Raw genomic sequence first — 25,144 nt, forward strand, 5'->3', positions numbered from 1 at the left:
GGGAGTCACTAGTACTCAGTTACAATCTTTTTCCAGTATCAGGGCTTTAGATTTTCTGAAGTCCAAGTGGTTTCCTGTGTGGACTACTTTTTTCCTTAGTCACCTTTACTATAATGTTATCACCTTTTGAGGTTCAGATCCAAAGGAGGAATTGATTTACCTTGACCCCCACCCCGAAATCTTGACAGACCCTGAATTCCACTTTTTGTCCCAGGAGCCCACCAGATTCAGCCTTTAAGACATGTATACCAGATCAGCAAGTGACTTTAGAACAAAAGTGGCCTGGCATACAAGAGTTTCCTATTTCTGGAATTCTATTTCTTTTTCATCTTGGCTTCCTTATCTTGTTTCTTTGTGATACATTTCAGATTTTTTTTCTCCCCATTTAACTTTTTTAGTTTTAAGGGAGCTGGGTAAGTGAAGAGAAAAGTTTCTTTACATACTACTCCATTATTTGAAATAAAGTTTCTAATTGTTTTATACATAAGGAAAACAGATCCAGAAATTTAAGTAGTATTGTAATACCAAATAATCAGTGACAGAACCAGGCCTAGAATCTGTTTTTGTGTTACTCTGATACTTGCATTGCTGATAAGTCATTTTAACTAATTATGCAGCAGTCATTTTGGGTTTCATGTGTATTTGGTATATGGCTAATTCTCTTTAGAATTTTTAGATTGCTTCATAGGGTAGGATGATTATTATATAAATCCATTTCAAAATATGGAACTTTGAATCTAGGTATTGCTTGAAGTGCAACTGTGCATGCAGCAGAATGGCTTCTAAAACCACAAACATAATGATGGATAGCTTGCCGAAAAAAAAAAAAAAGCACCTCATCACATGTTTAATCTAGTACTGAACTACACAGGCTTATGAGGGCTATATAGAACTACTTAGGCTAGGTTTCCTGTTACTTACATACAGCAATGGCTTGGAGGAAATAACATTCTGAGTTCCACATAGACAGTTTATAAAGAAACCTTACAAGTACAGTTGAATTGGAGCTTCTAAGTTGAAATGTTTAGATTTTACATTTGTTCAGTTCAGTCGCTCACTTGTGTCCAACTCTTTGCGACCCCATGGACTGCAGCATGCCAGGCCTCCCTGTCCATCACCAACTCTTGGAGTTTACCCAAACTCGTCTCCATTGAGTCAGTGATGCCATCCAACCATCTCATCTTCTGTCGTCCCCTTCTCTTCACGCCTTCAATCTTTCCCAGCATCAGGGTCTTTTCCAGTGAGTCAGCTCTTCGCATCAGGTGGCCAAAGTATTGGAGTTTCAGCTTCAACATCAGTCCTTCCAATGAACACTTAGGACTGATTTCCTTTAGGATGGACTGGTTGGATCTCCTTGCAGTCCAAGGGACTCTCAAGAGTCTTTTCCAACACCACAGTTCAAAAGCATCAATTCTTCAGCGCTCAGCTTTCTTCACAGTCCAACTCTCACATCCATACATGACTACTGGAAAAACCATAGCCTTGACTAGACAGACCTTTGTTGGCAAAGTAATGTCTCTGCTTTTGAATATGCTGTCTAGGTTGGTCATAGCTTTTCTTCCAAGGAGCAAGTGTATTTAAATTTCATGGCTGCAGTCACCATCTGCAGTGATTTTGGAGCTCCAAAAAATAAAGTCTGTCATTGTTTCCACTGTTTCCCCATCTATTTCCCATGAAGTGATGGGACCGGATGCCATGATCTTAGTTGAGCTTTAAGCCAACTTTTTCACTCCCCTCTTTCACTTTCATCAAGAGGCTCTTTAGTTCTTCTTCACTTTCTGCCATAAGGGTGGTGTCATCTGCATATCTGAGGTTATTGATATTTCTCCTGGCAATCTTGATTCCAGCTTGTGCTTCTTCCAGCCCAGCGTTTCTCATGATGTACTCTGCATATAAGTTAAATAAGCAGGGTGACAATATACAGCCTTGACACACTCCTTTTCCTATTTGGAACCAGTCTGTTGTTCCATGTCCAGTTCTAACTGATGCTTCCTGACTTGCATACAGATTTCTCAAGAGGCAGGACAAGTGGTTTGGTATTCCCAACACTTGAAGAATTTTCCACAGTTTATTGTGATCCACACAGTCAAACGCTTTGTCATGGTCAGAAAAGCAGAAATAGATGTTTTTCTGGAACTTTGTATAATATAATATGAAGGCAGAATCCATTATGGATTTCATAAATGATGTAAGCACTGACAACTTTGGTTGATTTTATATAATTTTTTCCATTTCAGCCTTTTTAAAAATGTGATCTCTTGAGTGTACCACTTTGTAGTTCTCTCTTTATACTTCCTTTTCTGTGATTAAAAATTTCATTATGTTTAAACAAATGGGGAAGGCCTATTAGTTCTTGGCTCATTAGTTTCATGGCTCAACTAATGATTACCTTTCAACCCAAGATTATCATGCTCAAGTATTAATATAGGAAGACTTTTTGAATGCAGAGAGAGAGACAGAATATATATGTGTATGTAGAAGACTAACATTAAAAAGTTAGATAAAGTAAGGAAGAAGAGGTGTTGTTCTAAACTTAAAACTTACTGCTTCTGGTAAATTTTACTGGTGAAGTACCAACTTTAGTTAATTGTGACATGAGTTGGGAAAACTCCAGGAATTGGTGATGGACAGGGAGGCCTGGCATGCTGCGATTCATGGGGTTGCAAAGAGTCGGACAGGACTGAGCAACTGAACTGAACTGAACTGAGACTTCCTTCTTAATATAAATGTAGCATCTTCTGAGAAACTGATCTATACTTTGGAGCTTGTTGTAAATCAGTACATAAACAGCTTCCTCTTTTTTATGATTTAATGGAATGAATTTATAATAAATCATTAAGAACCCATACTGCAATGAGTAGTAGTATACATATCTCACATCATTTTGCACGTGTGAATAGGTCTCTAGGATAAATTCCTGGAAGGCAGTTTCTGGGTCAGGAGGTATATTCATAATTTTGCTTGATATTGTCAAATTTATAGAGATCATGTTGTCAGATTTACTTTATAGAGATTGTACCAACATCTACCAGCTTGTTAGTCAAACAGTGTGCTTATTAGCAGCCTCTCTTCTCAAATTTTTTGATCTTTTGTTAATCTGATGGTAAAAAATTTGTTACTTTGCACTGCTTTTACTTTGCATTTCTTTATACTGTAGTAAAGTTAAAAATTTTTTCATGTATTTAAAAAGAAAATTGGGAGAACATTTCATGCAAGGATGGACACAATAAAGGACAGAAACATTTGGGACATAACAGAGGCAGAAGAGATTAAGAAAAGGTGGCAAGAATACACGGAAAAACTATGCAGAAAAGGTCTTAATGATCTGGATAACCACAGTGGGGTGGTCACTCACCTAGAGCCTGACATCCTGGAGTATGAAGTCAAGTGGGCCTTAAGAAGCACTACTATGAACAAAGCTAGAGGAGATGATGGAATTCCAGTTGAGCTATGTAAAATCCTAAAAGATGATACTGTTCAAGTGCTGCACTCAGTATGCCAGCAAATATGGATAACTCACCAGTGAACTCACCTGTAAGGACTGGAAAAGGTCAATTTTCATTCCAGTCCCAGAAGGGCAATGCCAGAGGATGTTCAGACTATGGTACAATTGTGGTCATTTCACATGGCAACAAGGTTATGCTCAAAATCCTTCAAGCTAGGCTTCAGCAATATGTGAACCCAAAACTTCCAGATGTACAAGCTAAGTTTAGAAAAGGCAGAGGAACCAGAGATCAAATTGCCAGCATTCATTGGATCTTAGAGAAGGCAAGGGAGTTCCAGAGAAACATCTGCTTCATTGACTATACTAAAGCCTTTGACTGTGTGAAAGTGTTAAGTCGCTCTGCTGCTGCTGCTGCTGCTAAGTTGCCTCAGTCGTGTCCGACTCTGGGCGACCCCATAGACGGCAGCCCGCTAGGCTCCTCTGTCCCTGGGATTCTCCAGGCAAGAACACTGGAGTGGGTTGCCATTCGCTTCTCCAGTGCATAAAAGTGAAAAGTGAAAGTAAAGTCGCTCAGTCGTGCCCGACTCTTAGCGAGGACCCCGTGGACTGCAGCCTACCAGGCTCCTCTGTCCATGGGATTTTCCAGACAAGAGTACTGGAGTGGGTTGCCATTGCCTTCTCCGTTAAGTCGCTTAGTTGTATCCAACTCTTTGCAACCCTAGGGATGAGGTTCCTCTGTCCATGGGATTCTCCAGGCAAGAATACTAGAGTGGGTTGCCTGATAACAACAAACTGGAAAATTCTTAAAGAGATGAGAATACCAGACCACCTTACCTGTTTCCTGAAAAATCTGTATGCAGGTCAAGAAACAACAGAACCAGACATGGAACAGCAGACTGGTTCAGAATTGGGAAAGGAGTATGTCAAGGCTGTATATTGTCACCCTGCTTATTTAACTTACATGCAGAGTACCTCATGTAAAATGCCATGCTGGATGAATCATGAGTTTGAATCAAGATTTTGGGAAAAATACCAACAACCTCAGATATGCAGAGGATATCACTCTTAAAGGCAGAAACTGAAGGACTAAAGAGCCTCTTGATGAAGGTGAAAGAGGTGAGTGAAAAAGCTGGCTTGAAACTCAACATTCAGAAAACTTAAGATCATGGCATCTGGTCCCATCACTTCATGGCAAATAGAATGGGGAAAAGTGGAAGCTGTGACAGATTTTATTTTCTTGGGCTCGAAAATCACTGCAGACAGTGACTGCAGCCATGAAATTAAAAGACACTTGCTCTTTGGAAGGAAAGCTGTGACAAACCTAGATAGCACATTAAAAAGCAGAGACATTACTTTGCCAAGAAAGGTCCGTATAGTCAAAGGTATGGTTTTTCCAAAAGTCATATATGGTTGAGAGAGTTAGACCATAAAGAAGGCTGAATGCTGAAGAATTGATGCTTTCAAATTGTGATGCTGGAGATGACTCTTGAGAGTCCCCCAGACAGCAAGGAGATCAAACCAGTCAATCCTAAAGGAAATCAACCCTGAATATTCATTGGAAGTACTGATGCTGAAGCTGAAGCTCCAATACTTAGGTCACCTCATGCAAAGAGCCGACTTATTGGAACTGAACTGATGGACAGCAAAGAGTGACTAATCACCAGGCACATGGTAGTTCTATTTTTAGTCTTTTGAGGTCCTTCCATAGTGTTTTCCACAGTGGCTGCACCAATTTACATTCCCACCAACAGTATAGAAGGGCTTCCTTTTTTCCACATCCTCACTAGCATTTATTATTTGTAGATTTTTTGATGATAGCCATTCTGTTATAGATGTGAACTGAAAATCTCATTGTTGTTTTGATTTGCGTTTCTCTAATAATTAATGATGTTGAGTACCTTTCCATGTGCTTAAACACATATTTAGAAAAGCTTTCTCTAGCCAGAGATTATTTTTTTTATCAGTATTATTAACAGTTCCTGCTTTTACGTATAAGTCTTTGTTCCATCTGGAATTTTCCTCTTAGGTATAAGATATGATTACAGCTTTAATTTTTGCTCTGACACCATTTATGGAATATCCATCTTTTTCCCCATATCCAAATGTCACCTTTATCATATACTAAATTATGTATATATTTGATTCTGCTTCTTACTTTTGAATATGTTCTGTATTCCTGAGTTTATTTCCATGCTTACTATAATTATTATAACTCTGTAATCTGTTCTGCTATCTGGTGGAACAAGCCACCTCATTGCACTTTTCTTTTTTGAATTCACTCTATGTGTATATGTGCCCAATCACTCAGTCATGTCCGACTCTTTGTGACCCTATGGACAGTACCCTGCCAGGCTCCTGTGTCCATCTATCTTGCCTGTATACTGGCAAGAATACTGGAGTGGGTTGCCATTTCTGCCTCCAGGGGGATCTTCCTGACCCAGGAATCCAACCCACATCTCTTGCATTGGCAGGTGAATTCTTTACCTCTGAGCTACCTGGGAAGACCCTGAATTCACTGAGTTTCTCTTATTTATTTTTGCATATGGACATTGGCGTCAAATTGCATAATTATAAAATGAAAAAAATCCTGTTGATGTTTTTATTGAGATCATATGGTATGTAACTTAAGAAAATTAACAACATTTTTATATCCCTAAGAATATTATTTACCTTTCTATTATTTCTCTTCTATGTCTTTAAGTAGTGTTTACAATTTTCTTCATAAAGGTTTTTACTTGTCTTTGGAGTAAATTCCTTTTGTCATTGAAATCTGTTTTACTGAATTGGTTTCAGTTCAGTTCAGTCGCTCAGTCGTGTCCGACTCTTTGTGACCCCATGAATCACAGCAGGCCAGGCCTCCCTGTCCATCACCAACTCCCGGAGTTCATCCAGACTCACGTCCATCGAGTCAGTGATGCCATCCAGCCATCTCATCCTCTGTCGCCCCCTTTTCCTCCTGCCTCCAATCCCTCCCAGCATCAGAGTCTTTTCCAGTGAGTCAATTCTTCGCATGCGGTGGCCAAAGTACTGGAGTTTCAGCTTCAGCATCATTCCTTCCAAAGAAATCCCAGGGATTTATCCCAGGGGTTTAGTTATGTTTAAAACAGTGTAAGAAATATTTTGGGGTTAGGGTAGATGATATCCTTCTCTTTTTTTTTTTTTAAGTTGGGTGCATTAGGTCTTAGTTGAGGCTTGAGGGACCTTTTCCTTGCAGCGCTCAGGCTTCCCGCTTGCGGCATGTGGGCTCTGTAGCGGTGGTGCGTGCGCTCTGGAGGATGCGGGCTCAGTAGCTGCTGTGCGTTCAGGGTTAGTTGCTCTGCAACACTTGGGATCTTAGTTTCCTGACCAGAGATCCAACCCGAGTCCCCAGCACTGCACAGCAGATTCTTGACTGGGCCACCAGCGAAGTCTTGGTATCCGTCTGTTTTTGTATGACCCCCTCTCAAAATTTTTGAACTTTTTATTGTGAAAATTATCATTACCTCAAAAATGTGCATATAACAGTTTTATAGCTTAGTACTAAACCTCATAAACCTCTCACATGCCCCCTTCTGATCACATCCTGTCCTTCCTAGAAGAGTTACCTTACTTTTGAGGTAATAATTTCTTAATTTGCTTTATAGTGACAGTTTAAGTGTGGATCCCTGAACAATATTGCTTCATTTACCCTTTTTGTATTTTATAAGAATGGAATCATAGTAAATACTGTGTTGTTTCTTTCACTTAAAGTATTAAGTTTTAAAGGTTTATCCACATTATTTTGTGTAGCTTGAGTTTTTTTCTCTTTTGTCACTGCCCTGTATTCTGTCATAGAAATACACCAAATGTATCCATTCTCCCATTGGTGGACATTGATGAACATTTGGATTGTGTCAGTTTAGGGCTACTATGCACAATGGTGTTCTTACTTATTGTTCAGCTTGGTGCACATAAGCCCACTTTTCCATAAAGTATATGCCTAGGAGTGGAGTTGCTCAGTTTTAGTGTATATGTATCTTTGGGTTATAGCAGTTATATTACTTCCACAAGTGTGTTCCAGCTACGCTGTGTTCTCATTAACACTTGGTATTTTCAGACTTCTTGCTGTTAGCTAACTTGGTGAGTATTTGATGGAGGTTTTAATTTTGTTTTCTGATTTCAATGAGGTTGGTTACCTTTTATATGTATATTGGACATATTTATTTCCTCTATTGTGATGTATCAGTTAAAAGTTTTTTTGCCCATTGTTTTACTGAGCTTTGTGTCTTTTTCTTAGAATTTAAAAGAATTCTTTTTATGTTCTGGATATAAGTTCTTTGCCACTTACATGTTACAAATATCTTCTGCATCTTCACTTTCTTAATGATGCCTTTTAATGTACAGAAGTTCTTAATTCTCATAGGGTCAAATTTATCATTGTTTTCATTTATATTTATTTTTAATTGATTGATGATTGCTTTACAATATTGATTTGATTTCTGTCATACATCAGCATGAATTAACCATAGGTGTACATATGTTCCCTCCTTCTTGAATCTCCCTCCAACCTCCCACCCTTTCCCACTCTAGCTTATTATATAGGGCTTCCCCGGTGGCTTAGATGGTAAAGAATCTGCCTGCAATGCGGGAGACTTGGGTTTGATCCCTGGGTTGGGAAGATCTCCTGGAGGCAGTCATGGCAACCCACTCCAGTGTTCTTGCCTGGAGAATCCCCATGGACAGAGAGGCCTGGTGGACTACAGTCCATGGGGTCGCAAAGAGTCCAACACAACTGAGCAACTAAGCACAGCATAGCACAGCTTATTACAGAGCTTTGTTTTCCTTTATTGCGTTTTTGTTCATAAATTTCCCCCCATTGCACCATCATGAAGGTATCTTCCTATCAGATCAGATCAGATCAGATCAGTCGCTCAGTCGTGTCCGACTCTTTGCGACCCCATGAATCGCAGCACACCAGGCCTCCCTGTCCATCACAAACTCCCAGAGTTCACTGAGACTCACGTCCATCGAGTCAGTGATGCTATCCAGCCATCTCATCCTCTGTCGTCCCCTTCTCCTCCTGCCCCCAATCCCTCCCAGCATCAGAGTCTTTTCCAATGAGTCAACTCTTCGCGTGAGGTGGCCAAAGTACTAGAGTTTCAGCTTCAGCATCATTCCTTCCAAAGAAATCCCAGCGCTGATCTTCAGAATGGACTGGTTGGATCTCCTTACAGTCCAAGGGACTCTCAAGAGTCTTCTCCAACACCACAGTTCAAAAGCATCAATTCTTTGGTACTCAGCCTTCTTCACAGTCCAACTCTCACATCCATACGTGACCACAGGAAAAACCATAGCCTTGACTAGACGAACCTTTGTTGGCAAAGTAATGTCTCTGCTTTTGAATATGCTATCTAGGTTGGTCATAACTTTCCTTCCAAGGAATAAGCGTCTTTTAATTTCATGGCTGCAGTCACGATCTGCAGTGATTTTGGAGCCCAGAAAAATAAAGTCTGACGCTGTTTGCACTGTTTCCCCATCTATTTCCCATGAAGTGATGGGGCCAGATGCCATGACCTTAGTTTTCTGAATGTTGAGCTTTAAGCCAACTTTTTCACTCTCCACTTTGACTTTCATCAAGAGGCTTTTGAGTTCCTCTTCCCTCTCTGCCATAAGGGTGGTGTCATCTGCATATCTGAGGTTATTGATATTTCTCCCCGCAATCTTGATTCCAGTTTGTGTTTCTTCCAGTCCAGCATTTCTCATGATGTACTCTGCATATAAGTTAAATAAACAGGGTGACAATATACAGCCTTGACGTACTCCTTTTCCTATTTGGAACCAGTCTGTTGTTCCATGTCCAGTTCTAACTGTTGCTTCCTGACCTGCATATAGGTTTCTCAAGAGGCAGGTCAGGTGGTCTGGTATTGCCATCTCTTGAAGAATTTTCCACAGTTTATTGTGATCCCCACAGTCAAAGGCTTTGGCATAGTCAATAAAGCAGAAATAGATGTTTTTCTGGAACTCTCTTGCTTTTTCCATGATCCAGCAGATGTTGGCAATTTGATCTCTGGTTCCTCTGCCTTTTCTAAAACCAGCTTGAACATCAGGAAGTTCATGGTTCACATATTGCTGAAGCCTGGCTTGGAGAATTTTGAGCATTACTTTACTAGCATGTGAGATGAGTGCAATTGTGTGGTAGCTTGAGCATTCTTTGGCATTGCCTTTCTTTGGGATTGGAATGAAAACTGACCTTTTCCAGTCCTGTGGCCACTGCTGAGTTTTCCAGATTTGCTGGCATGTTGAGTGCAGCACTTTCACAGCATCATCTTTCAGGATTTGGAATAGTTCAACTGGAATTCCATCACCTCCACTAGCTTTGTTCGTAGTGATGCTTTCTAAGGCCCACTTGACTTCACATTCCAGGATGTCTGGCTCTAGGTCAGTGATCACACCATTGTGATTATCTGGGTCATGAAGATCTTTTTTGTACAGTTCTTCTGTGTATTCTTGCCATCTTTTCTTAATATCTTCTGCTTCTGTTAGGTCCATACCATTTCTGTCCTTTATCGAGCTCATCTTTGCATGAAATGTCCCTTTGGTATCTCTGATTTTCTTGAAGAGATCCCTAGTCTTTCCCATTCTTGTTTTCCTCTATTTCTTTGCATTGATCGCTGAAGAAGGCTTTCTTATCTCTTCTTGCTATTCTTTGGAACTCTGCATTCAGATGCTTATATCTTTCCTTTTCTCCTTTGCTTTTCTCTTCTCTTCTTTTCACAGCTATTTGTAAGGCCTCCCCAGACAGCCATTTTGCTTTTCTGCATTTCTTTTCTATGGGAATGGTCTTGATCCCTGTCTCCGATACAGTGTCATGAACCTCATTCCATAGTTCATCAAGCACTCTATCTATCAGATCTAGGCCCTTAAATCTATTCCTCACTTCCCCTGTATAATCAGAAGGGATTTGATTTAGGTCATACCTGAATGGTCTAGTGGTTTTTCCTACTTTCTTCAATTTCAGTCTGAATTTGGCAATAAGGAGTTCATGGTCTGAGCCACAGTCAGCTCCTGGTCTTGTTTTTGCTGACTGTATAGAGCTTCTCCATCTTTGGCTGCAAAGAATATAATCGATCTGATTTTGGTGTTGACCATCTGGTGATGTCCATGTGTAGAGTCTTCTCTAGTGTTGTTGGAAGAGGGTGTTTGTTATGACCAGTGCATTTTCTTGGCAAAACTCTATTAGTCTTTGCCCTGCTTCATTCCGTATTCCAAGGCCAAATTTGCCTGTTACTCCAGGTGTTTCTTGACTTCCTACTTTTGCATTCCAGTCCCCTATAATGAAAAGGACATCTTTTTTGGGTGTTAGTTCTAGAAGGTCTTGTAGGTCTTCATAGAACCGTTCAACTTCAGCTTCTTCAGCGTTACTGGTTGGGGCATAGACGTGGATTACTGTGATATTGAATGGTTTGCCTTGGAAACGAACAGAGATCATTCTTTCGTTTTTAAGATTTGCATCCAAGTACTGCATTTCATACTCTTTTGTTGACCATGATGGCCACTCCATTTCTTCTGAGGGATTCCTGCCCGCAGTAGTAGATATAATGGTCATCTGAGTTAAATTCACCCATTCCAGTCCATTTCAGTTCGCTGTTTCCTAGAATGTCGACATTCACTCTTGCCATCTCTTGTTTGACCACTTCCAATTTGCCTTGATTCATGGGACCTGACATTCCAGGTTCCTATGCAATATTGCTGTTTACAGCATCGGACCTTGCTTCTATCACCGGTCACATCCATATCTGGGTATTGTTTTTGCTTTGGCTCCATCCCTTCATTCTTTCTGGAGTTATTTCTCCACTGGTCTCCAGTAGCATATTGGGCACCTACTGACCTGGGGAGTTTCTCTTTCAGTATCCTATCATTTTGCCTTTTCATACTGTTCATGGGGTTCTCAAGGCAAGAATACTGAAGTGGTTTGCCATTCCCTTCTCCAGTGGACCACATTCTGTCAAATCTCTCCACCATGACCCACCCATCTTGGGTTGCCCCACAGGCATGGCTTAGTTTCACTGAGTTAGACAAGGCTGTGGTCCTAGTGTGATTAGATTGACTAGTTTTCTGTGAGTATGGTTTCACTGTGTTTGCCCTCTGATGCCCTCTTGCAACACCTACCGTCTTAGTTGGGTTTCTCTTACCTTGGGCGTGGGGTATCTCTTCACGGCTGCTCCAGGAAAGTGCAGCCATTGCTCCTTACCTTGGACGAGGGGTATCTCCTCACCGCCGCCCTTCCTGGTAACGAATCTGCTTGCAATGCAGGAGATCCCCAGTTCAACTCCTGGGTCACGAAGTTCCCCTGGAAAAGGGATAGGGTACCCACTCCAGTATTCTTGGGCTTCCCTGGTGGCTCAGATGGTAAAGAATCTGCCTGCAATGCAGGAGACCTGGGTTTCAAATCCTAAAAGATGATGCTATTAAAGTGCTGTACTCAACATGCCAGCAAATTTGGAAAACTCAGCAGTGGCCACAGGACCACAAAAGGTCAGTTTTCATTCCAGTCCCAAAGAAAGGCAATGCCAAAGAATATTCAAGCTACTGCACAATTGCACTCATCTCACATGCTAGCAAAGTAATGCTCAAAATTCTCCAAGTTAGGCTTCAAAGGTACGTGAACTGAGAACTTCCAGATGTTCAAGCTGGATTCAGAAAAGGCAGAGGAACCAGAGATCAGATTGCCAATGTCTGTTGGATCGTAGTAAAACCAAGAAAATTCCAGAAAAACATCTGCTTCATTGACTACGCTAAAGCCTTTGACTGTGTGGATCACAACAAACTGTGGAAAATTCTTAAAGAGATGGGAATACCAGACCACCTTACCTGCCTCCTGAGAAACCTGTATGCAGATCAAGAAGCAACAGCTAGAACCGGAAATGGAACAACAGACTGGTTCCAAATTGGGGAAGGAGTACGTCAAGGATGTGTATTGTCACCCTGCTTATTTAACTTATATGCAGAGTTCATAATGCGAAATGCTGGGCTGGATGAAGCACAAGCTGGAATCAATATTGCTGGGAGAAATATCAATAACCTCAGATATGCAGATGACACCACCCTAATGGCAGAAAGCAAAGAGGAGCTAAAGAGCCTCTTGATGAAGGTGAAACAGGAGAGTGAAAAAGTTGGCTTAAAACTCAGCTTCAAAAAACTAAGATCATGGCATCTGGTCCCATCATTTTATGGCAAATAGATGGGGAAACAATGGAAACAGTGACAGAGTTTATTTTCTTGGGCTCCAAAATCACTGCAGACAGTGACTACAGCCATGAAATTAAAGGACACTTGTTCCTTGGAAGAAAAGCTGTTACGAACTTCAACAGCATATCAAAAAGCAGAGACATTACTTTGCCAACAAAGGTCCATCTAATCAGGGTTTTTCCAGTAGTCGTGTATGGATGTGAAAGTTGGACCGTAAAGAAGGCTGAGCATCAAAGAATTTATGCTTTTGAACTGTGGTGTTTGAGAAAACCCTTGAAAGTCTCTTGGACTGCTCGGAGATCAAACCAGTCAATCTTAAAGGAAATCAGTCCTGAATATTCATTGGAAGGACTGATGCTGAAGCTTCAGCTTCAGCTTCAATACTTTGGCCACCTGATGCGAAGAGCCGACTCATTAGACAATACCCTGATGCTGGGAAAGATTGAAGACAGGAGAAGGGGACAGCAGAGGATGAGATGGATGGTATCATGGACTTGACAGACATGCGTTTGAGCAAGCTCTGGGAGTTGGTGAAGGACAGGGAAGCCTGGCATGCTGCAGTCAGTGGGGTTGCAAGGAGTCAGACCTGACTGAGCAACTGAAAAATAATCTACTTTTTAGGTGTAGTGTGAATCCAGATCCCAAAGCTTGGCTTTTACTCCTTAATGGGAATTCTGTTGTCTCAGTACTGCTTATGAGAACATGATCCTTTCCCCACTGCTCTGCAGTGTTCCATTTAGTAGATGACATGGAGGAAATGATACCTTTAGTATATGTTGATTAAGTTCTTGGTCAGCCTTCTGTGGATTTAGTACTACTTTGAAATAGAATTTATGTGACTACTGGTATTATTTAAATTTGAAAAAAAAAAAAAGTGAGCCACTTTAGCATCTAATTAATTTTTTTTTTTTGGCTGGACCTTATGGCATATGGGATCTTAGCTCCCCTACCAGGGATTGAAACGTGCACCCTACTTTGGAAGCATGGAGTCTTAATCACTGGATTGCCAGGGAAGTCCCCAGATAATGTTTTATATTTACATTGTCAGTGCAATAAAGAGATCAGATAACCAGTGAGACCTGTACAAAGCCTGTGCTTAATAAGAAGGAAACTGTTTACTTATTCTTTATTTTTTATATTTAATGCTTTACTTTTTAATATTTAGGTAGCATGGTACAGATGGAATAAAAGATTAAATTGAAATACAGGATTGTAAGTGCATATGTATATATTTAGAAATTTTCAGTTAGGAGAAACTCTGACCTAGATTTTTTTAATAGGGAAAACAGGAGTTACCTTATAATTCCTCATTGTGTTACTCATTGTTAATGCAAATTGGCCTTAACAGCTATAGGTTCCCACATAGGGGTAGGTGCTTACTAAATAAAAAGCATTGTATCCCTCTTGAGGCCTACTATGGCAAAGAGAGCACAGAATTAACATATTAAATGATAAAATGAGAAAGGCCAGCAGAAAGGGAGAAAATTACAATGAAATGTTTAATTTTAATATTTTTAATTGGAGGATAATTGTTTTACAGTATTGTGTTTCTGCTGTAGAACAAGGTGAATTCACTATAAGAATATAGATATCCCCTCCCTCTAGAGCATCCCTCCCACCACCCTCCTATCCTACCCACCTATGTCATTGCACAACACCCAGCTGAGCTCCCTATGTTACACAGCAGCTTCCCATGAGCTATCTATTTTCCACATGGTAGAGCATATGTGTGTGTATCAGTGCTGCTCTCTCAGTTCGTCCCACCTCTTCCCCCCTCCCCCCACCCTGCTGTGTCCACAGATCAGTTCTCTGTTCTGTTCTCTATGTCTCTACTTTGTCTTTACTTCTCTATGTCTGCGTCTTTATCCCTGCTCTGCAGATAGGTTCATAAGTAAAGTAGATTTATGAAGGGACCTGAGAATCCTGGTATTCTTTGTGGAAGTGAGCATTTTAAAGGAAAGGTACTGAACCAGATAGCATACCTACACAAATATCAAACAGAAAATAAACTCTGTATTCTAGAAGAACTCATATGAGAAAGGTTCTCAAATTTTCTCAGAGACTAAGTGGTGATTGGTCAGTTTTCATTCCAATCCCAAAGAAAGGCAATGCCAAAGAATGCTCAAACTACCGCACAATTGCACTCATCTCACACGCTAGTAAAGTAATGCTCAAAATTCTCCAAGCCAGGCTTGAACAGTACATGAACCATGAACTTCCAGATGTTCAAGCTGGATTTAGAAAAAGCAGAGGAACCAGAGATCAAATTGCCAACATCCACTGGATCATGGAAAAAGCAAGAGAGTTCCAGAAAAACATCTATTTCTGCTTTATTGACTATGCCAAAGCCTTTGACTGTGGGGATCACAATAAACTGTGGAAAATTCTTCAAGAGATGGGAATACCAGACCACCTGACCTGCCTCTTGAGAAACCTATATGCAGGTCAGGAAGCAACAGTTAGAACTGGACATGGAACAACAGACTGGTTCCAAATAGGAAAAGGAGTACGTCAAGGCTGTATATTGTCACCCTGCTTATTTAACTTCTGTGCAGAGTACATCATGAGAAATGCTGGGCTGGAAGAAGCACAAGCTGGAATCAAGATTGCCAGGAAAGTATCAATAACCTCAGATATGCAGATGACACCACCCTTATGGCAGAAAGTGAAGAAGAACTTAAAAGCCTCTTGATGAAAGTGAAAGAGGAGAGGGAAAAAGTTGGCTTAAAGCTCAACATTCAGAAAACTAAGGTCGTGGCATCTGGCCCCATCACTTCATGGGAAATAGATGGGGAAACAGTGGAAACAGTGTCAGACTTTATTTTTCTGGGCTCTAAAATCACTGCATATGGTGATTGCAGCCATGAAATTAAAAGACACTTACTCCTTGGAAGGAAAGTTATGACCAACCTAGACAAAATATTAAAAAGCAGAGACATTACTTTGCCAACAAAGGTCCATCTAGTGAAGGCTGTGGTTTTTCCAGTAGTCATGTCTGGATGTGAGAGTTGGGCTATAAAGAAAGCTGAGCGCTGAAGAATTGATGCTTTTGGACTGTGGTGTTGGAGAAGACTCTTGAAAATCCCCTGGACTGCAAGGACATCCAACCAGTCCATCCTAAAGGAAATCAATCCTGGGTGTTCATTGAAAGGACTGATGTTGAAGCTGAAACTCCAATATTTTGGCCACCTGATATGAAGAGCTGACTCATTTGAAAAGACCCTGATGTTAAGAAAGATTGAAGGCAGGAGGAGAAGGGGATGACAGAGGATGAGATGATTAGTTAGCATCACTGACTCAATGGACGTGAGTTTGGGTAAACTCCGGGAGTTGGTGATGGACAGGGAGGCCTGGCGTGCTGTGGTGGTTCATGGAGTCGCAAAGAGTCGGACACGACTGAGCGACTGAACTGAACTGAAGTGGTACAGTGATTAAGAGTGTCTGCCTTCTTTTGGTTGTAGTGAAAGCTTTTTGCACTGGTAGACTGTGGAAACAGGATGAGCCACTTCACCTTATATGTTCTCTAAGAATGTCTGTGGTTTTTGAATTATGATTGACCAGAGTCCTAAAGATCTAGGCAAGAGTGCCTCCTCCTTAATAAGCTGTACTTGGAAAGCCCAGAATGAGAACACATATTCATTAGATTTGTTTGATAAATGGGCATGCTATACAAATTTGATCAGGATCTCAAAAGGAGTATCTTTGAAAAGATTTTACCATTACAAAATTTTTCATAATTAATATGTTCAGGACCCTGGTAGGCTGCAGTCTATGGGGTCGCAAAGAGTCAGACGCAACTGAGCAACTTCCCTTTCACTTTTCACTTTCATGCATTGGAGAAGGAAATGGCAACCCACTCCAGTGTTCTTGCCTGGAGAATCCCAGGGACGGGGGAGCCTGGTGGGCTGCTGTCTATGGGGCCACACAGAGTCGGACACGATTGAAGTGACTTAGCAGCAGCAGCAGCAGTAGCAGCATGATGCCAGATTCAAAAGTTATACAGTACTAAGTAAGCCTACTTTCCCCCTCTCCAGCCTTCTACCTCTCCTGCCTAGAGACAAAGTTGTTAGGTTTGTGTGTATCCTTCCTCAGATGTTCTAAGCATTTATAGACATATATGTTCATGTGTGTCTATATATCTACAGATATCTATAGATATATGTATGTCTATATATCTGTATCTACATATGTATTGTGTGTGTGCTCATAAATGATAGCATATTGTGTATATAGTTCTGAAATTCTTTACACTTCTAAGTCAAAATTATATCAAATTATTTTTTAACTTTGTAGGTATATATTGTCATGAATAACCTTTTTTAGTCAAAGTGAGTATTGTTAGTAGTTTTGGGTATAAGGTTTTTTTGTTATGGTTTTATACATGCTATGATTATATTCAAGTTTTGCTTCTGTTTATTTGATTACTAAAATACATACTCAACACATGCATGCTTATACCCAAATATGTGTGTTTATGTCCACATATTTCAAAATGCCAGTTATGTTTAGTTTTTTTCTGAAATGTAGTGCTCTGTTGTAAGTAATTTCAGCAAGAGTTCTTATTTATACAGGTATAATGTATTAGTGGGCTTTCCTGGTGGCAGTAAAGAATCCTTCTGCCAAATAGAAGACACAGGTTTGATCCCTGGGTCCGGAAGATCCCCTGGAAAAGAAAGTGGCAACCACTTCAGTATTCTTGCCTGGGAAATCCAACGGACAGAGGAGTCTGACGGGCTACAGTCCATGGGGTTGCAGGGTCAGATATGACTTAGGGGCTCAACAACAACAATGAATTAGTTGTAGTTAACAAAGAACTGTTAGATATATTATGATCTAGAAAAAGAGTGTTCATTTTTTGAAGGTCATAACCAGACACTATGCTAAACACTTTACATAGAGTGCATTATATATAATCTTCAAATAACTAAAGAATAGGTAATGATTTTAATTTTATACATGTGACAGTGAAGGCTCAGATTTGAATAACTGCATACGCCTGATTATAAGATTACTATTCTCACATTTTAAATATTTTTTTAAGATTTTTTTGTCAAGGTTAAGTTTGGTTAAGCTTCAGTTCAGTTCAGTTGCTCAGTCATGTCTAACTCTTTGTGACCCCATGGACTGCAGCACTCCAGGCCTCCCTGTCCATCACCAACTCCCAGAGTTTACACAGACTCACGTCCATTGAGTTAGTGATGCCATTCGACCATCTCATCCTCTGTCGTCCCCTTCTTCCCCCGCTTTCAATCTTTCCTAACATCAGGGTCTTTTCAAATGAGTCAGCTCTTAGCATCAGGTGGCCAAAGTATTGGAGTTTCAGCTTCAACATCAGTCCTTCCAGTGAACATTCAGGACTGATTTCCTTTAGGATGGACTGGTTGGATGTCCTTGCAGTCCAAGGGACTCTCAAGAGTCTTCTGCAACACCACAGTACAAAAGCATCAATTCTTCGGCGCTTAGTTTTCTTTATAGTCCAACTCTCACATCCATACATGACTACTGGAAAAACCATAGCTTTGACTAGACAGACCTTTGTTGGCAAAGTAATGTCTCTGCTTTTTAATATTTTGTCTAGGTTGGCCATAACTTTGCTTCCACGGAGTAAGCGTCTTTTAATTTCATGGCTACAGTCACCATCTGCAGTGATTTTGGAGCCGAAAAAAATAAAATCTGTCACTGTTTCCACTCTTTCCCCATCTATTTGCCATGAAGTGAAGGGACCGGATGCCGTGGTCTTAGTTTTTTGAATGTTGAGCTTTAAGCCAACTTCTTCCCTGTCCTCTTTCACTTTGATCAAGAGGCTCTTTAGTTCTTCACTTTCTGCCATAAGGGTGGTGTCATCTGCATATCTGAGGTTATTGATGTTTCTCCCAGCAGTCTTGATTCCAACTTGTGCTTCATCCAGCCCAGCGTTTTTCATGATGTACTCTGCCTATAAGTTAAATAAGCAGGGTGACAGTATACAGCCTTGACATACTCCGTGTCCAACTCTTTGCAAGCCCATGGACTGCAAAACGCTAGGCTTCCCTGTCCGTCACCAACTCCTGGAGCTTCCTCTAACTCATGTCCATCAAGTCGGTGATTCCATCCAACCATCTCATCCTCTGTCATCCCCTTCTCCTGCCTTCAGTCTTTCCCAGCATCAGGGTCTTCTCCTGAGTCAGTTTTTCACATCACGTGGCCAAAGTATTGGCGTTTCAGCTTCAGCATCAGTCCTTCCAATGAATATTCAGGACTGATTTTTTTTACGATTGACTGGTTTGATCTCATTGCAGTCCAAGGGACTCTCAGGAGTCTTCTCCAATACCACAATTCAAAAACACCAATTCTTCAGCGCTCAGCTTTCTTTGTAGTCCAGCTCTCACATCCATACGTAACTACTGCAAAAACTGTAGCTTTGACTAGGTGGACCTTTGTCGGCAAAGTAATTGTCTCTGCTTTTTAATATGCTGTCTAGGTTCATCATAGCTTTTCTTCCAAGGAGCAAGTGTCTTTTAATTTCATGGCTGCAGTCACCATCTGCAGTGATTTTGGAGCCCAACAAAATAGTCTGTCATTGTTACTGTTGCTTCCCCATCTATTTGCCATGAAATGATGGGACTGGATGCCATGATCTTAGTTTTTTGAATGTTGAGTTTTAAGCCAACTTTGTCACTTTCCTGTTCCACCTCATCAAGAGACTTTTTAGTTCTTCTTTGCTTTCTGCCATAAGAGTGGTGTCATCTGCATATCTGAGGTTATTGATACTGTTTATTCATGATGTAGGAAACTGTCTACTTATAATGCTCAGTTTACATATATACAATTTAAATTATAACTGTATTAATGTAAACATTAATTTGGTAATATTGCCTTTTCTCTACTTTATTGAAGCATATCTATTGATACTTTTCATGTATCTTTAGTATTATATTAATGGCTTTCCACACTTTGAACAATCTGATTGTTCCAGAGCAAATACTATCTTCTAAGGCCTTTTTGAATTACTGTATTATGTTTTAATTGAAAATTTTCTCTCTAGCCATAAATCCCTATTCATATATCATTAGTAAAGGTATTTTTTATTAATATATTTTATATGGGTCCTATTGATGATCTTCATGATGTAATCGCCTAGAATGTTGTTTTTGAAGTGAGCTATTCATTCTGCTAATGATTACTAAACCTACTGTGTACCAGAAATCATTCTAGCATTGGAGGTAGAGTGGTGGACAAAACTAGGAGTCAACATTCCAGATACATGTATTCAATTTGGGAAGATAAGTAATAAATAATGTAATGTAATGAATGTAGTGATAAGTACTCAGAAATCACAGGAACAGAATATAGAATGAAGCCTATTGTTTAAGGTGATGGAACAGATTTCTAAAGAAATTATTTGAGCAGAGACCTGAATGACATAAAATGTGTAGGTAACTGGATAAAGAATTTTTTGTGAAGTTGCAGAAACTCTGAGGTTAGAGAATGCTTGCAGTCTTTGAGGAATGACAGTGAGGCATCAGTGGCAAAATATGAGTTCTAGTTGTTGCTCCACATCTACAACAGCATTTTGTCATATTTTTCACGTGCACGGCATTGTATTTCTACTTCTGTATGCCCTTATGGTGTGCTTACCACCAGATCGTCCCAGGACCTTTAGTTGTGGCATGCAGACTCTTAGTTGCATCGTGTGGGATCTAGTTCCCAACCAGGGATCAAACCTGGGCCTCCTGCATCGGGTGCATGTTGTCTTAGCCACTGGATCACCAGGGAAGTCCCTAATTACTTTATATGTATATAATCTCAGTGGTATCATATGGTATGTATCCTTTCTCTATCTGACTTATTTTACTTAGCACAATAGCCTCAAGGTCTGTCCATGTAGTCACAGATGACAAGATTTCATCTTTTTATGGCTGAGTAATATTCCATTTTTTGTATATCCCACATTTTAATTCATTCACCAGTGGATGGGTCCGTAGGTTGTTTCCACATCTTTGCTATTGTAAATGTGATGAACATAGGGATGCATATTTCTTTTTGAAATAGTGTTTTTCTATTCATTGGCTAAATATCAGAAGTAGGATAGCTGGGTCATATGGTAGTAATATTCTTAAATTTTTGAGGAATATCCATACTGTCTTCCATAGTGGTTATACTAGTTTATATTCCCACCAACAGTGTGTGAAAGTTCCTTTTCTGTAGATCCTTGCCAACATTTTGTTACCTTTTTTAAAAAATTTATTTTGTTTAATTGGAGGATAATTACTTTACAATATTGTGATGGCTTTTGCCATACATCAGGGCTTCTTTGTGGCTCAGCTGGTAGAGAATCTGCCTGCAAGGTGGGAGACCTGGGTTCAATCCCTGGGTTGGGAAGATCCCCTGGAGAAGGAAAAGGCTACCCACTCCAGTATTCTGGCCTGGAGAGTTGCATGGACTGTATAGTCCATGCGGTCACAAAGAGTCGGACACAGTTGAGCGACTTTCACTTTCACCGTACATCAATGTGAATCGGCCATAGTATACATGTGTCCCCCTCATCCTGAACCCACCCATCCTGAACGCCACTTCCCTCCCCACCCCATCACTCCATGTTGTCACAGAGCACTGGCCTGTTATTTTTTGTCTTTTCGATAATAGCCAGTCTAACTGGCCTGAGGGAGTATCTCATTGTGGTTTTGAATTGCATTTCCCTAAAAATTAGTGATGTTGAACATCTTTTCATGTGCTTATTGGCCATTTGTATGTCTTATTTGGAAAAAGTGTCTATTTAGTTCCTCTTTTTAGTCCATTTTCAAATCAGGTTGTTTTTGTTGCTATTATTGTTAGTTATATGTGTTCTTTATAATGTTTTGTAGATTAACCCCTTATAGGATATGTTGTTTGCAGATGTCTTCTCCCATTTGATAGGTTGTCGTTTTGTTTTATTGTTGGTTTCCTTTGCTGTGCAAAAGCCTTTTAGTTTGATGTAATCCCATTTGTTTATTTTTGCTTTTTTCCCCCTTGCCTGAGGAAATATATCTAGAAAGATATTGTACTCCTGAGACCAATGTCAAAGATTCTGTTAAAGATGTTTTTGGTTATCTGCCTTTTTATCACTGGGTTGTAGAAGTTTTTATGTGTATTCTGGATATAAGTTTTTTGCATCTATACAAAGTAAAATATTTTCTCTTTGTCTGTGGTTTGCCTGTTCGTTTTCTTCATAGTGTCTTTTGATAATTACAAGTTTTAAGTGTTTTTTACATTTATATTCTTTTTCATATTCTTTTCCATATGGTTTATCAGAGGCTGTTGAATACAGTTCCCTGTGTTATACAGTAGGATATTAATGAAATCTGATCTGTCAGTTTTTTTGTGATTAGTGCTTTTTTTGGATCCTCTCCAAGAAATAGTTGCCCATCTCAAGCAGATTTAGATTTTCTTTCTGAATATTGTAGGACTCCCATTAGAGGCTTTGATCTCGCCGATTACCCTAGCTGCTATAACGTAGACTATAAGGCAGCAAAAATGGAAACAGACCAGTTAAGAAGCTATTATAGTGACCTAGGAGAGAAGTAATGATACACAGGACTGGGCTGTAGTGGTAAAACCTTGAAAATTCTGGGATTAAGAATGTTGAACTTGCTTGTTGAATATATGGTGTTAGAGACAAAGAGACATGGAGGGGGAGGCAGTTAGGATGATTTCTTATTTTTGGCTCGCGCCACTGAATAGTGGTGGTGATGTACAAAACTACAAGTGACTGAGGTTATTTCAAACTCGACTTTTGCAAACGTAGCATGTTGTCCACACGAAGCAATTAGAAGAGTATCCCATAATCCAGGAGACTTTTAAAGAATTCAGATATATGGCTACTTTCTTTTTACTGAGAGAGAATTTTGGAGGAAATTTTGCTCTTTGTTTTATACACAGGTGTAGTTGATATGTGTACATTTGGAAGGATATGCAGTAGGATATAATCTAGCAATACAGTATTTGATTGTTTCCATTTAAAAACTGCTATTCTTTTGCTGTTCTGTCTTCATTTCTTAGCAGTTTGAAGCTTTTCTTGTGCATTTTAGTAAACTTTTATAGAGATAGTTTTTGATCAGAGTACCTTGCTGCTGCTGCTGCTAAGTTGCTTCAGTCGTGTCCAGCTCTGTGCAACCCCATAGACGGCAGCCCACCAGGCTCCCCCGTCCCTGGGATTCTCCAGGCAAGAACACTGGAGTGAGTTGCCATTTCCTTCTCCAATGCATGAAAGTGAAAAGTGAAAGTGAAGTCGTTCAGTCGTGTCCGACTCTTCGCAACCCCATGGACCGCAGCCTACCAGGCTCCTCCGTCCATGGGATTTTCCAGGCAAGAGTACTGGAGTGGGTTGCCATTGCCTTCTCCGCAGAGTACCTTAGAGGTACCATAATGCTACTTTATATCTGAGTTAGAAAAGTGCATTCTTAATCTTGTTTTAGCTTCCCTGTAGGCTAAGGAGTATTCTATTCTTGGGGATCAAGTTAGAGCAAATCTCAGATTTTTGCCAGCAAAAGTCATTGTTTCAGTAGAGATTTATTTCATCAGTATTGTATATATACCAAACTTTGAATTTCTGTTCAAATTTAGGAGCTATCTTATGATAGTAGAAAGAATTTTGGCAATAGGAATAGCAAAGGAACTGAGTTCTAGTCTAGCAGTGTGATCTTGAGTAAATCATTTACTTTATATACATCATTTTCTTCATCTGTAAAATGAGGAATAATTGATTATAAAGTTCTTTTAAAAACAAATTATAAATTTGTATTGGTTTTATAAAGATTTTGGCTTTATAAAACATGTTTGAACCATCATATTAGAAACATTGGGAATTTAATCTTTGGTAATTTACGAGAAGAGAGTGAATTGTGGGCATCTTGCCTGACTCATAGAATGTCATTAAATCTGAATCACTGTTACCCATATCAAACTTAAGCCTGTGACTGGTAAGGCTGCCTCTCTTTTAATAAAAACTTTTTGAGATAAAATTCACACACTATAGAATTCAATTCAGTGGTTTTTAAGCTACCGTCAGAATCCATTTTAGAACATTTTCATCAGCCCAAAAACAAAGTACCCATGAGCTGTCACTTTCCATTTCTGCATGACCTTCCAGCCCTAGGCAGCCACTAGTTTACATTCTGTCTGTATGGATTTACCTATTCTGAACATTTCATATAGACATGTGGCCTTTTGTGTTTGGTTTCTTTCACTTAACATGTTTTCAAGGCTTGTCCATATTGTAGCATATATTAACACTTCATTTCTTTTTATTGTCACATAGTATTCCATTGTATATCCCATATTATCTGTTCATCAGTTGGTGGACATTTGAGTTGTTTCTGCCTTTTGACTGCTAAGAACCTTTGTGTATACGTTTTTGTATGGACGTATTTATTCATTTCTCTTGGGTATATACCTAAGAGTGGAATTTCTGGGTATATAGTTAATTCTGTATTTAGTCTTTTGAGGAACTGCCAGACTGTTACCCAGAACATTTGGAAACATTTTTACATTCCAATCAGCAATGTTGTGAGGGTTCCAGATTCTTTACATCCTCCCTAAACTTATTATTGTCTTTTTGGTTATAGTTGTCCTAGTGGGTATGAAGTGGTATCACATTGTGGTTTTGATTTGCATTTCCCTGATGATTAAAGATGTTAAACATCTTTTCAAGTGCTTATTAAGGCTACCTCTTTGGGCAGTTTTTCTTTCGGAGTGAAGATGTGGGTGGGAGTTGATCTGCTTAGCTCTTTTCCTAAAGTGTCAACTAAGCATTCTGAAGTATCATTTAAATAAGCAGGCTCTTCTTACTACTACTACTACTACTACTACTAAGTCACTTCAGTCGTGTCCGACTCTGTGCGACCCTATAGACGGCAGCCCACCAGGCTCCCCCATCCCTGGGATTCTCCAGGCAAGAACACTGGAGTGGGTTGCCATTTCCTCCTCCGATGCATGAAAGTGAAAAGTGAAAGTGAAGTCACTCAGTCATGTCCGACCCTCAGCGACCCCATGGACTGCAGCCTACCAGGCTCCTCTGTCCATGGGATTTTCCAGGCAAGAGTACTGGAGTGGGGTGCCATTGCCTTCTCCACTTCTTACTACTTGTAGGAAGTAAATCAAAACCTTAATTTAATCTGCACACCTGTTTTTACCTTCCTTATTTCTATAAAATGTAACAACACAAGAATTTCAGTGGAAATAAGACTTACATCTTGTTGGAATTGTTACCTGTGTTTGAGTGGGAGAACAGAACTTTCAGCCATAAATTTGTTTTTTTGTTTTGTTTATTTTTTTGAATTATTTTTGACTGTGTTGGGTCTTTGGCTTTTCTCTAGTCATGGGGAGCGGGGGCTACTCTCTAGTTGCAGTGGGAGGGCTTCTCAGTACAGTGGCTCATCTTGTTGCAGATCCTGTGCTCTAGGTGCACAGGCTTCAGTAGTTGCGGAACGTGGTCTCAGGAGTTGCAGTTTCTGGGCCCTAGAGCACAGGCTCATT

General features: G+C 40.0%; 1 protein-coding gene across 2 annotated transcripts in view; it reads left to right on the forward strand.

Moving 5' to 3' along the window:
* The window catches only part of NPEPPS (aminopeptidase puromycin sensitive), a 111,201-nt gene that overhangs the window by 37,434 nt on the left and 48,623 nt on the right, over positions 1-25,144 (forward strand). The gene's annotated exons all lie outside the window — the stretch shown is intronic.

This window comes from Bubalus kerabau, chromosome 4 (genome assembly GCF_029407905.1).
Source record: "Bubalus kerabau isolate K-KA32 ecotype Philippines breed swamp buffalo chromosome 4, PCC_UOA_SB_1v2, whole genome shotgun sequence".
Classification (NCBI taxonomy): Eukaryota; Metazoa; Chordata; class Mammalia; order Artiodactyla; family Bovidae; genus Bubalus; species Bubalus kerabau.